This window comes from Sturnira hondurensis, unplaced genomic scaffold (genome assembly GCF_014824575.4).
Source record: "Sturnira hondurensis isolate 20B ecotype Veracruz unplaced genomic scaffold, ASM1482457v3 Scaffold0018606, whole genome shotgun sequence".
Taxonomy (NCBI): domain Eukaryota; kingdom Metazoa; phylum Chordata; class Mammalia; order Chiroptera; family Phyllostomidae; genus Sturnira; species Sturnira hondurensis.
Window position 1 is genome coordinate 288,468 of NW_028091237.1, and position 11,522 is coordinate 299,989.

The following is an 11,522-nucleotide window of genomic DNA, read 5'->3' on the forward strand; positions in this document are numbered from 1 at the left end:
AAATGCTAGCATAATTGAGGAGAAATATAATGAATAGCCAAGACTGGTAAAATAGTAATGTCATCAATTGCCATATAAGTAGAATAAGTTACTACCTTTGAGAATTAAGTTGGACTGTGAATAAAAAGAGACCCAGAACCATAGTTGCAGCAAGATGGAGGCTTACTTCCATTTTATATAAAAGTCTGGAGGTAGGTGGTGAAGACTTGTACTACTTTTACCCTCATTTTTTTCCCTGTCTCCTCTGGAGTGAAGGCATTTGTGTAGCACACTTGTCTCTGGGGATGTCTATCCTACATCTCATGCTGCTGCTTCTTTCTTGGGGTTCACTGTGACCTTCCATTCCCAAAGATACCTCTCGGTCCAACATGACTACAACAGAGCTTTCTATCACACCAGCATTCCTTCCAGCAAGAAAGAGGAATAGAAACATAGTAAAGGACTGATGTCTGCTGTTTCTTGAGGAAGGTTTCCAGGAGTTCACAACATTTTCACTGATACCCCACTGCCTGTGCCTCAGCCACATGGCCACACCTACAAGCTGTCTCTACTCTTCTGTCCAGGTCCCTACAAAAAACAAGTACTATAGAAGAAGTGAAGAGCACACTGGGCACCACGCATGGTCTCTGCCGCTTCTGGGAAGTGCCTTTGCCTTCCCTTCATTTCCACACACCCAATCTGCTCAGGAAACCTAAGATTTCTGAACAGCATCAGTTCTTTCATCAGGACAAAGTGGGCTTTTTTATTCTGTGACCTTCTCCATGTTATCTGTAAGGTTCCTGGCATATGTTTTCATTCCCCAATCCCTAAATTCCCAGCCCAGCTGAGCTGGTATCACAGTGTTTCATCTCCAAGTCACCATTTCTTCATGTCATAGCAATCATCATTTCAGCATTTGCTGGGGCTAACTCACATATCTTATACTCACCGTTTTATTGGCCTTTTTCTCAGATAGTTACCAACATAGGCTTAGGAGATAAGTGCTTGTAACTGAGATGTGAACTGAGATGTGGGACTGAGCCAGTATACATGCTAGGGCAGTTGTGCTGCCTAGCTCTCTTGCTAACAAATTATGTGACATTGCTTCCTCTTTCTCCTGTCTGATCTCCTGGTAGATGAGGAGAGTTCCTCTGAGTCCTGGTTCTAGAAGTGTGTGTTTATAAGAAGTAGTGAGGTGGAAGAAACTAGACTAAATTTCCAAATGAATACAAGACAGTCTGATAAGTTCTACAGGAAGTGAAAGTGGGTGACTCTACTCTCAGTGTTCAGAGAGGTAATGTGAAAGCACTGGATGGGGAACAGTGAAATGAATGCCCTTTTACACCAGCTGTACCTCCTTTCTGGTGGCACAGCTGGAAGCCTTTGCCAGACCCTTCCAGGACAGTCAAAATCATTTTCCTGCAGAAGCCAGGGGCTCAGTGAGGCTCCTGCTCCTGATGATCTGGCCAGACTTGACTGGAATCCTTATTCTGTGGCCTTAAGACAACTCAGACTCCTTCCTGCCTTGTCCTTTCCTTAGCATTTACTTCCTTAAGCCTCCTTAAGGCTTCAAACCCTGAATGCTACTTTCCTAGTCCACGTCAGTGTTTTTCATCATAGGTCATTCTTACATATGTCTTTTTTCAATTTAGTAGCTTTATCAAAGCCTGGGGTGGGTATTGCTAGGGAGGTCCTACCTCTGGCAAGGAGACTTCTGCTGCACCACACTCCTTGCCTTTTTGCTCCCTCCTCTGGAGTAACTTCATCTTTATTTGTCTAAACCACAATTTGTCGGCATTTGTGAATTTATATCCAATGATGATTAAAGCATTTTCCTTACCAAAAACTGATTTTTCATGTTATAAGAGATTCTAGAGAATTAAAGTTTTCTTGTTACTCTTGATTGTTTGGTGGCTAGATTGATACAGCAGAAATTAATCTGTATCTTCAGGTAAGAAAGAGATGGCATGGCACTCCTGGAAGCCGATGATTAAAAAGCCTTGGCCCCACCCTTCAGCCTGGAAGCTAGAGCCTTGGGATCATGGTGAGCTCATTGTCTCTGAAGTAGCAGGACTTTCTGCACTCTTCACATGTGGCAGTCACTGACAATTTTGTAGATGATTTCAATGAAAACATCTGCTCCCAGCGTAAGAGTATGGCATTGGTGGAAGTGGTAGAAATGTCTAGTGCTTTACACATCTAGCATCCCTTTATTCCTGAGCATATGGGAAGATTCAATCCTCCCTGAAAGTAGTTCTAGACCATGTGACTAGGATTGCCCAATGGGCTCTGAGCAAAGCAATGTTTCATTTTCATTCCAAGGTGGTTAAGAGTTTTTCATGATATCTTTTCTTTGTGAGCCTTGTGTTGAAGTGACAGCATTGCGATATAGGAGGGGCTGGATCTTTGAAACATTAGATGGCTGAGAGCCCTGCTGACTTGCATGGACATTGCATGCACAAGATATAAGCTTCTATTAAGTGACAGGTACAAAAGAGAAATACTAACAGACAGAATAGACTTTGTTACCATAGCATAGCACAGTATATCCCAACAAATACAGATAACATGGAATGTATAGATGTCATTCAGCTTTACCTCTAAGAGTCCTGGATGTCTAACAGATTCCCAAGTTTTGGTGGCCAGGGATGTTTTGGCATTAGCAGAAAGAAAGGATTTTCTGTATCCTTTACTTGTTTCTATATTTTTTTAAGTGGCCATCATTTCAAGGAGACTAGGTGGCAAGGTGGCAGGTACTCAATAGAAACACCAATAAACAGAATTGGTTACAAGCATTTGGTAGAATAGTTCCCTAACAAGCCCCAGCCCTCAACCCCAAGCCTTTGCTCATCTAATTGATATGCTGTTTGGGTATTTCCATGAGAGGAGAGTGTGGTGCTGAATGCAAATGTTACCATTTCACCTTTCTCAGCAATCAAGGATCCAGGCTCTGTTTCCATTAGTGATCACCAAATATAATAATTAAGCACATATCACATCAAACTAAAAAATCCCTGCAGTATACTGTGTCCATTCTGTTCAAATCCATTCTGAGTACTGGCAAAGTGGGACTAATGGTTAAAGAAGTGGGAGAGGGTAAGACCACCCCAATGAAGATTAGGGTAGCAGAAAATTCACATCTTCTGCTCTTGGAAGCTTAAAAGGTGCCTAATACAGCACTAAGTGAATATTTATTGATTAAATGGTGATTATGTGTTAAAAATGAACATTCAATTAGTCATAGAGATTGTTGTTTAGAAACTCCTTATGGCTATGGAGAAAAAGTGTGTGAATCCTTGTCAATAGCTATCTTCCCCAGAACAGTTCACCCACTCCACAGAGAATGAGCATTTAGATGCTCAACCTACATACACTGTGTGTGACTCGCCATTCAAGTTTAATTCTCAGCCCTATGTTCTGTGATGATATTACTCTGGATGGGGACATTCCAGCTACAGAGTAGCAGCGGGCTACAGAGGCATTCATTTCTTCCAGTGATAGATCTGAACCACTGGTTGAAGTGCATATGAGCAGTTCTAGTCCCATGTGTTGCTTCTAGAAAACCCCTTTATATAGAAGGAAGCTTGAAAGTAGCACCTCTTTTTAACTAAATGCCACCCCTTAAATATAACTTTTAGAATTTCACCTTCAACGATGGAGAGTGCCTTCCTGAGCTGATAGCTCTCAGAAAAGGAAGGGTATATTTTGACTCCCTCACAGGAGCTTCAGGAGTTGTCTGTCTGATCAATGATCTTACCTCTGGCAGGTGAATGATCACAGATTCCTGGGGCTATTATACCAGTTATCCAGGTAGGTAGGCTGCCAAGGTTTACTTGCCTTATTGAGAAAGGACATAACAAGTAAAATCTTTCTACTTTTTTTCTTTCCAAGATGCTGTCCAGGAAGATCCCCATTAGCCTGACTCAGAAGAGCAGTAGCTTGTGCATGAGCTCACTACCCTTGAGAATTTCTTACTCTTTGTGTAATATCTTGTGATGGCCACATTTTCCATTTCTGGGACTTCTTATCAGCTTTTGAAATGTGTGACTAGAAACTGAAGTTATTCTAGCATTGACTATGAAGTCTCAGGACTCCCACAGCTAGTTTTTCTCAAGATGAATATTGGGAAGCTATATAATCAGGAAGGAACACTGGAATGGGGGTCCAAAGACATGATCTGGGGCAAGTTGTTCACATCTCTGATCGTTATTCTCATCAACTCTAAAAAAGCAAGTGGACTAAAGATGTTTCTAAATACTAGACCCTGTGAGTTGTAAGGAGTGCTCCAGGGGAGAAACAATATATTGGCAAACCTGTATTTCTGCACTCTTCCCCCATGCTTTCCTACACTAGTTTGAGAGAGTTTTGAATTCACCTAGTAATTACACCATCTTAATTTCATTTTGAAGGCACAGTTTCAATGACTTAACCATTGGACTTACACACTGGCTAACTTCCAGGCTTCTCCTAACAAAATAGATTAATTAATCCAGACAATTTCTGTCAAGCCTCCATATCACAAAGCAAAGGGGCAAGGCTGGAAATTTTTTGAGAATCTTTTGTTTTTTGTATAGTTGATCTAGTTAATTTGAGAGACCTCAGTGGAATATTTTCATTAATGATTTCAATAGCTCTTCTATTAGATAGTGCTGGTTGGATAGAAATCTATTAAAGTTATATAGTTTTGGTCAATTTACCAATGGGAAGGGTAAGCACCAAGCATTATTCTAGCTTTTTATTCTTTCTGGAACTGTAACAATTAGAGAAACCATGACATGAGATTGGGCAAATTAATCAGCTAATCCAGTGCAAATAGTTGTAAAGCAAACCATTAAAAAAACTCTCCAAATCAAACAGAGGTTTACTGAGAAATGATGTGTTACAACAGTACAACTTATGAAATGAAATAGGCAGGATATAAAATTTCCATATACAAATTCACTTAGCAAGGAGTTTTCTGATGTATAGCTCCACTACCGGGATGAAACTGAGAGTTGACCAGTGACTCTATCAATTCAGACCAAGTAGGAACAATTAGGTCCTTAGGGTACATCTTCACATCTTTGCTCACTTCAGGTTCATAATTTTAGATTTTCCTTTTTCTTTCTTTCTTTATTTTAATTTTTTAAAGATTTTATTTATTTATCTTTAGAGGAGAAGGGAAGAAGAGAGGGAGAGAAATATTAATGTATGGTTGCCTCTCATGTGTCCACTGCTGGGAACTGGACTGCAACCTAGACATGTACCCTGACTGGGAATTGAACCACGATGCTTTGATTTGCAGGCCTGTGCTCAGTCCACTGAGCTATGCCAGCTAGGGCTCTTTTTATTTTTTTTAAAGATTTTATTTATATATTTTTAGAGAGAGGGGAAGGGAGAGAGAAAGACAGGGAGCAAAACATCAGTGAGTGTCTGCTTTTCGAGCACCCCATACTGGAGACCTGATTGTGAATCGAATCAGAGACACTTTGTTTCACAGGCTGGCACTCAACCCCTTGAGCCACACCAGCCAGGGCAAGCCTTTTCTTTTATATTTCCATGTTTTGGCCCATGGTGAAGGCTGAGTACAGCATTTTGGCAAAGGGATCCAAAAGAGCTCCCACTGTAAATTCTGTAATTTTTTTCATCATAGACATGACTTAGTTTTAAATTTGATCACAATCTCATCGGTCAAGCTTTTAAAAATGGAACATTCTTTTGTTTGAAAAGCTGATTTACAAATTCATGTTACTGAGGTACTTTACAAACATGTTACTGACATGGACAATAATTAAGGTGGGGGGCAGAAATGGGAGGGAGGTGGGGAGCACTGGGGGGGGGAGGGCAGGGAATATAAAACAGAAAACTGTACTTGAATAAGAATTAAATAAATTTAAAAAATCTCAAAAAAACCCCCAAAACATGTTGCTGAGGTACTTTACAAACTTTACCCCAAAATTAAAACTCTGTCATTCTCATTAGCCTTCTCACAAAATATGCCTTTACACCAACTTTTATGAGGATCCAAGACCAGCCAGGAAACTCTAATACCCAGCAAAGTCTAGGTATTAGAACAGCAAATCTTTACCTATGTAAAGGGCATTGTTAAACTTCCTGGTTGGAAGGTATCCTGATCTACCTAAGTCTGTTTATAAAATTGCATTGTGTTTTGAAATTCCATTTAGAATCAGCTCATTCAGTGGGAGATGGAAACCATATGTGTTTCTAAGGTCTGTATGTTTGGGCTTGGAGAACCTTAGATTTTGTTTTGATTTCTAACTCAGCATTATTTTCAGATTTGAAGGCATCCTGGGTACATTTTTGACTCTATGTCATGCAGCAGTGTTTTTTTTTAATTTTTTTAATTTAATTATTTTTCAAGTGCAGTTTTTCTGTCTTTTACTCCCATCCCAGCCCTCCCCCTGTGCTCCCCACCTCCCTCCCATTTCCAACCCCCTTAGTTGTTGTCCATGTGTCCTTTATACTAGTTCCTCTAAATCCCTCCCCCTTTTCCCCTGAAATTTTCTCCCCTCTCCCCTCTGGTCGCTGTCTCCCTATTCTGTATTTCAGCATCTTTGTTTTTATTTTGCTTGCTTGTTTGTTTTGTTGTTTAGCTTTCTGTTAAAGGTGAGATCATATGGTATTTGTCTTTCACCACCTGGCTTATTGCACTCAGCATAATGCTTTCCAGTTCCATCCATGCTGTTGCAAAGGGTAGGAGCTCCTTTCTTTCTGCTGCATAGAATTCCACTGTGTATATGTACCATAATTTTTTGATCTATTCGTTTACTGACAGGCACCTAGGTTGCTTCCACCTCTTGCCTATTGTAAATCGCTCTGCTATGAACATTGGGGTGTATAGGTTCTTTTGGGTTGGTGCTTTAGGGTTCTTAGGATACAATCCCAGCAGTGGAATTGCTGGGTCAAAAGGCAAGTCCAATTTTAGTTTTCTGAGAAAATTCCATACTGTTTTCCATAATGGTTGTACCAGTCTGCAATCCCACCAACAGTGGACCAGAGTCCCCTTTTCCCCACACCCTCTCCAACATTTGTTGTTTATTGCTTTGTTTATGATAGCCATTCTGACCAGTGTAAAGTGGTATCTCATTGTGGTTTTAATTTGCATCTCTCTGATAGCTAGAGATATTGAGCATCTTTTCATGTGTCTCTGAATCCTCTGTATGTCCTCCTTGCAGAAGTGTCTGTTCAAGTCCTTTCCCCATTTTTTAATTGGGTTAGTTGTCTTCTTAGAGTGAAGTCATGTGAGTTCTTTGTGTATTTTGGAGATTAAACCTTTGTCTGAGGTATCATTGGCAAATATGTTTTCCCATACAGTTGGTTATCTTTTTATCTTGACACTGTTTTCCTTAGCTATGCAAAAGCTTTTTATTTTGATGAGATCCCATTTGTTTATTCTTTTCTTTATATTCCTTGCTGTAGGGGATATATCAGTAAAAATGTTGCTGCACGAAATATCTGAGATTTTCCTGCCCATGCTCTCCTCTAGGACTTTAATGGTTTCATGGCTTATATTTAAGTCTTTCATCCACCTTGAATTCATTTTGGTGTATGGTGTAAGTTGATGCTCAAGTTTCATTTTTTTGCATGTAGCTGTCCAGTTCTCCCACATCATTTGTTGAAGGGGCTATCTTTATTACATTTTACCTTACTGCCCCCCTTGTCAAATATTAGTTGCCCATAGAGACTTGGGTTTATTTCTTGGCTCTCTGTTGTGTTCCATTGGTCTATGTGCCTTTTTTTATGCCAGTACTATGTCGTTTTGATTACAGTGGCCTTGTAATACAGTTTGATATCAGGTATTGTGATCCTCCCTACTTTGTTCTTCTTTCTCAAAATTGTGGCTGCTATTCGGGGTCATTTATGGTTCCATATAAAATTTTTAATGCAGCAGTGTTTTTATTACCTATTATTCTTCACCTTAGATAAATCCTATTTTCACATGCTTGGAAAGGTGTGTGGCCTTTCATTCTCAAAAGGTTGTTCTAAGTAAAAAAAAAAAAGGATTTGAAGTAAACATGTGGAAAACTCAGGCTCACAATCTTATACTTGTGTAAATAATATTTTGTTTTTGTTTATTTGAATCCATTAGGTCTTCTTCTTCCTTGATTCATTGTTTCTTTTGTGTATGGGTTCTTTGGCTTTTACTGCACATATACCCAAGATTTGTGGGCAGAATCAGTGTGAAGATGGCTGGCTGTCTACCAAATCTACTTTCCCACTCCTTCAAGATAATAATCTAATTGTAGCCAGGCATGTGGCCTCTCAGCTAGGGACTATGTTTTAAGCCTCACTTGCAGACATGTATTTAATTCTTGTTGATAAAATGTGAGCAGAAATGATAGGAGACATTTCTAGGCCTACACATAGCCTTAGTCTTTGTTTTCTACTAAAATACAGAACAGCTTACAGCCATCTTTGAACATGTAGGTGGTGGCAATGTCCTGGAGGATGGTGGAGAAACTGGGTGGAAAAAACCGAAATTCTTTAGTGTGTGTGCAAGGAACATAGCTGCTTGCTGGCCCACCCTGGACTACAAGGCTAGAGAAAAAAATCAAGTTTCTTTGTCCTTAAAATTAGTTTCATACCCTAAAATCATGTGTAGACCTTAGGGCTCATATGTCATAATTAGAAGGAAAAAATTATTTTTATCACAGAACCAAAACGAGTCTTAGGCTGTGCTATTCTGTGTTCAATAGGAAATCTGTTTTCTGAACAAAAAATTATATTAATTCATTTAGGGAAAAAATGGCCTGTCTGGTTCCTTGGCCTTAAGTTATTTAGACCCAGAAGGAATGTTTATTCAACACAAAACCCCTCTATCTCCTTTGTTGTGTGGCCACTTAAATCTCTACTCGTGAAATTAAAAAAAATTAGGTTAATGACAGATGTAATCACTGTTTAAAAGTGTCTTTTTAGTAAGAACGTAGATACATAAAAATGTGGAATTCAGTGCATTAGATTTTTATGAAGAATGTTGGCCAGGGAGCTCACCTCTCTAGGGCACAGGTTTTGGTGGGCTGCTCCCGGGGCTGTGGCAGGTGAAATTCAATGGAGCTGTGGTCTATGATTTGACCTGGCTTAACCTCAATCTCTAAACTATAAAATGACAATAACGATACCTACCTCATTCATTTTTATGCTTGATAGATTATAGAAATAATATCTGTATGTTATCTGACACAGTAAATAATGATTTATCTTCACTGGTGGATGGCAGCTCCTTATAGGTTCCCGTTGCTCATGGCAGTTACCAGGTGCAGGCTGTGTGGGCAAAGAGAAAGATCCCTGTTTCTGTGAGAGTGAGGTGCAGATGGGTGTTCAAATGGGCTTGCCTCTAATTTATTTAAGAGTTGGAAGGACAAAGATGTGCCAAGGCTTTGATAGACTTTTAAAAGTTAAGTTTTAAAAGATAACAGAAAAACATGTTCCATACAATTTTGTATTTTCACATTATTCCAAGATTTATATTTGATTCATATGATGTAGTTCAGGGAACTCTTTGAATAAACAAATTCAGTGTTCAGTGGGACTGTCAGCAGTGCTTGCATGATATTTATAATGGTATTGAATGTTGAAAAAGAGCACTGTTTGGTTGTTTCATAGACAGATTCCATATGTCTTTCTTTTCCACATTGTATGGTTTAATAGAATGGTGCAGTGGAGGGAAAAGCTTGATAAGTAGTTATAAACAATAATATATAATGATAAAGGCAGTTATGGCTGTGATAAAATTTCAGTTTAGTTTTCCATGTACTTTGATTTTGAAGGCAAATCATCATGACCAAGATTAAGCCTATGTTAATGCTGTTTTAGGAGTCATTTTCAATTACAGTCTCTATGCCATCTGAGAATCCAAGAATCACACCTTTGGCCTGAAGTGATGTCAGGTGTGGTTTTAGAAAATCAGTTGATTGAAAAGTTCGGCAATATTGCAATGAACATCCTCAGAATATAGTGGGCTCAGCACTGGCTGGTGTGGCTAAGTGGACTGAGTGCTGGCCTGCAAACCAAAGGGGTCACTGGTTTGATTCCCAGTCTAGGGCACACGCGTGGGTTGTGGGCCACTACCCAGTAGGGGGCATGCAAGAGGCAACCACACATTAATGTTTCTCTCCTTCTCTTTCTCCCTCCCTTCCCCTCTCTAAAAATAAGCAAATAAAATATTTAATAAAGAAGAATATAGTGGGCTGAATAATTGATTCCAGCAGTTAAGTGATCAGATAGAAAAGTTCATGATGAATTTAATTGATCAGACTCAATTAAAAAGTTGAACAAAATGAATGGACAGCAGGGCCCAGTTTTTTAGTTTTATGTAGATATTTTTGCTTCTGAAGCCTGTCATTTTTGTAAATTCATATGTGAAATAGTTGTGCATATATGCAGAAATATATAGTTGAAACAATTATTCATGGAATTGAACTTTCCATAATTTATATTACTTATTCAAATTAGTAAGTAAAAATCAAGGTCTGAATTATCTAAGTACAAAAATGAGTATATGAATTTGCAAATCTGTAAGTATGTACAGTGTAGCCTATGATTAATTCATTCATCTGGTAAGACTAAGACAAATTTGTAGGTGTATCATCCATGGAGCAATTGGTTTCTTTGGCTCTGTGGCCACCATCTGTATCTAAAACCTGGTCAACCATATTGTGCATTTCTGTCATTTAGCTTAGGAGAAACAGGAGAGAGAGAGAGAGTGAGAGAGAGAGAGAGAGAGTGAGCAAGTGCCGCATTGGTACATTGTAATTATTATTACAGGTAAGACAACTGGAATTATATGCACTTCTAATATAAATCAAGAACGCCATCATCCTACACGAAGGATACATCTCTCAGGTTTTCAACTACATCCCAGGCTACACTTTCTGCATCTCTTATCTCTTAAATGTGGAGTGCCATTAAGATACCTTATGGGCCATTGCAATTTTTTCACTGTACTTCTGTCATAGGAAATTGCATCTACCCCTGTGTTTTTTGTTTCCTTTATTCTGTGTATCTGCACCTTCCAATGCTTAACTTTTTCCTGAACTTCAGATGCTTCTTTAGATGCACTTATTTATTAACATTTCCATTTAAATGTCTCAGGGCCCTTCACATTCAAAATGTTTAAATCTAACCTTATTATTTCATCTTAAGTTCTCCCTTCTAAATCTCCATCTCTGTCAGGGCTCCCTCCATTTAGGTGCCCAAGATTACCCTTTTCTCCAATCCTCCCCACATTTAATCAACCAATCATCAGTCAAATGTCCATCTCCTCTGGAATCACTTTATTTCATGCCACCATCATTTCCCCACTGACCTCCCCCAAATTTCCAATGTTTCCTACTGCTGGAAAATCCATGCAATTCTCCTGCCTATACTTTGCCTTCATTGCATTTATCTTAGGTTGTGGTCAAATACTTCTGTGCCTAGGTGATGCTTATCTCTTTTCCCAAATTTGAGCTCCATGAGAGAATGAACTGGACCCATTTAGATTTACACTGTTTGAAATATAGCACATTGTAGAAGTTAAGTTCGCATTTGTTGAGTGAATACAT